Raw genomic sequence first — 2,993 nt, forward strand, 5'->3', positions numbered from 1 at the left:
GCTCCACTCCTTGTAGTAAGTTGTAGATGTTTTTGTGTCAATATATCACACACAAATGGTCAGTAGGACTTTGTTATGAAAAAGAAAGAAAATGTACAGAAATGAATCTTCACCCACTATCCTTTATAGAGGTTAATTTAGAATGTAATACCCCCCACTCACTAATAAAATGCTCTGACCCAGAGCTCTGATGAGGAGGAGAGGAGGGGAAGGGGTGTGGCAAAAGAGCTGACATTGATTCAACATTGATTCAACATTGATCAGTCGTTGATCAGACATTAGCATTTCATTCATTAGATTTCAACCACAAAACAACATTGACTCAATGACACAGTTTCAACATTGGTTACTTGGCTGGAGGTGGATGGTTGTTTGATGGTTGATCAACCGTCAGTTGTTGACCTCAACCAAAAATCAACCATTCTGATTATAATTCAATGTTGATTTACCGTTGTGTGCAATCTGGGCAGTTTGTTGCAGCCCTCATAACCTCCTCATCTCCCCCTACTCCCTCCCAAACCTCCCCCACCCAGCCGCTCCTCCCAACCTTCTCCTCTTTACCCCCTCTCATTCCTTCTTCCCTCCCCCTCCTTGAGCTCTGGGTCAGAACATTTTATTACTAGGTGGGGGTTAATCATGTTTCAAATTAAGCACTACATGTTGAGAACAGTGGGTTCTGATTCCTTTCTGTACATTTTCTTACTTGTCTGTAAATATTATTACTGACTGTGCATAATGTGTTGACACAAAAACATCTACAAGTCTGTACTAGGAGTTGTACAGTCCACCTCCCCAATTTTACACTTGTGGTTTGTCCCAACCAAACAGCCACTTTGCTGCTGGCTTGTTTGCTACCGGCTTCTGAATTGAATTCTCCGCTGAGCACTTTTATGGTAAGTTTTTCAATATTACTTTGATCTTAAATGTGTTTATTGAAAAATAAGGGCATTGTTTTGTGCCCATAGTAATCCTGGTTATTTTGGGGCAAAACGGATATTTTTAATAATTGAGGTCATGTCTCCTTTTGTATTATTTTCATCCTACCCACCACTCCAGGCCTAAGTATGAAATCCTGCGAGATTTTGTGGGATTTGAGTTTTTAAAATAGGGTGGGGCCTATTGTTTGGTCTGGGAGAGCATGTGGTGGACAAGAAAGTGTAAGGCTGGCTGGTCCAGGTGGGCTTTAAATTGTTGTGATAGTAATCACTTGTTTTTAACTTTTTATTATGATATGCTTAGGGACGTGCTTAAATGAGCCTCTGTACCAGAACAGCTGAGTTGGATGATTACATGACCGTCTGCAGCCATCAAGAAGTGCAGAAGGTTGTTAATCATCCACAGATTCAATCCAGGTGAGGCAGAAGGGAAACACTTAACATGTAAGGCAGGTGAAACACTGAACTAAACCTGCTAATGACTGATTCAGTCTGTTGATCCTTGGATTGGTAACTGGTTAAATTGAACTGGACTATTGTTACTTGTGTGGGATCTTTATTAGCATATAGACACTTTTTAAGGAATTTAATCAACTTATTTGGAAATATTTGTAGTTGATGGAAGATTAAACCAGCTATTTGATGGAAGTTTATTGTGTATTAATTATAATTTTCCAACTACACTATAAATCACCTTTTGTTCGATTTATTTGTCTCTGGTGTGTTAAATAAACCTGATCCTCCCTGAGTTTTATTGTTAGGTTTTCTGATAAACAGCCCTTTATTTTAAATATTGATTTAATATCAATATCATAAATCCTACACTATACTGCAGCTTAATGGGTAAATGTAGTTGTATATGTAAACATTAAGATAAATATTAATGAAAGATTAAGATATTAATTTAACAGTGAGTGTACATGGGGAACTATATGGTTTGTATTTGTTCTCAGACCTGTAACCAGTACACTGTTTAATCTTTCATTGTGTTTCAGAACTTTTCAAATGTTTATCATATTTCTAACTGGCACCTTCCTCACTTTTATTTTTTTCAGCTGTTGCTCTGCAGTTTGACCGAAAGCTGACTCTTGAGGACTGCAGCAAAATTGTCAAGAAGTGGCTTCATTACGCGCCAGAACGAGAGGAAAACATCACAAGGAATCAAAGTGACGCCAACCAGAGTCAAACTGGGGTTACCACAACTTGTACTGTTTCCCTACTTCATACAGTACAAAGCTTAACTTCATGGACTCTGTTCTTCTGTGGACAACATACTGTTGTTTTGACAGTCAAAAAGGAATCAAATATGTTTAAAGATCTGTCCCTCTTTTCTTAAATAAAATGTTAAATCAAACCCATGTTGTCATTTTTAAACTTTTGTACACAGTTTACGCATCATCTGCCAATAATACAGTGTTTAACACCAGTGAAGAAACTTTTAGTGGCATGTTATGATGTAGACCTATCAGACGTAAAATGTACATAAATCCTTAGCTTTCATTCAATATAAAAACAACCCAAATCTGCATGTACATCCACAGTCAAATGAGTGTTGAATTAACATTGATTCAATGTAGAATCAACACAAATCTGCATGCAGATCCACGTTCAGCTGATGGTTGAATAAACGTTGATTCCTAACTGATTCAATGTAGAATCAACACAGATATGCATGCAGATCCACAGTCAAATGAGTGTTGAATCAACATTGATTCACTGTAGAATCAACACAAATCTGCATGCAGATCCACAGTCAAATGAGTGTTGAATCAACATTGATTCAATGTAGAATCAACACAAATATGCATGCAGATCCACAGTCAAATGAGTGTTGAATCAACATTGATTCAATGTAGAATCAACACAAATATGCATGCAGATCCACGTTCAGATGATGGTTGAATCACCATTGATTCCTAACTTATTCAATGTAGAATCAACACAAATATGCATGGAGATCCACAGTCAAATGAGTGTTGAATCAACATTGATTCAATGTAGAATCAACACAAATATGCATGCAGATCCACAGTCAAATGAGTGTTGAATCAACATTGA

The 2,993-nt window shown here is 37.3% G+C and overlaps 1 long non-coding RNA gene across 2 annotated transcripts; it reads left to right on the plus strand.

Annotated features, from left to right (window-relative positions):
* The first annotated feature begins 504 nt into the window (after positions 1-504).
* Positions 505-2,289, plus strand: LOC148155529 (uncharacterized). Of its 2 annotated transcripts, XR_015765204.1 has the most exons (3): positions 505-893; positions 1,240-1,352; positions 1,991-2,289. It is a non-coding gene; the product is annotated as an uncharacterized LOC148155529 (long non-coding RNA). The 2 variants fall into 2 exon arrangements; XR_015765203.1 differs by lacking the exon at positions 505-893 and having other exon boundaries at positions 1,083-1,352.
* The last annotated feature ends 704 nt before the right edge of the window (positions 2,290-2,993 follow it).

This window comes from Poecilia mexicana, unplaced genomic scaffold (assembly GCF_051168715.1).
Source record: "Poecilia mexicana isolate PSO_F unplaced genomic scaffold, ASM5116871v1 scaffold_14, whole genome shotgun sequence".
Lineage (NCBI taxonomy): Eukaryota > Metazoa > Chordata > Actinopteri > Cyprinodontiformes > Poeciliidae > Poecilia > Poecilia mexicana.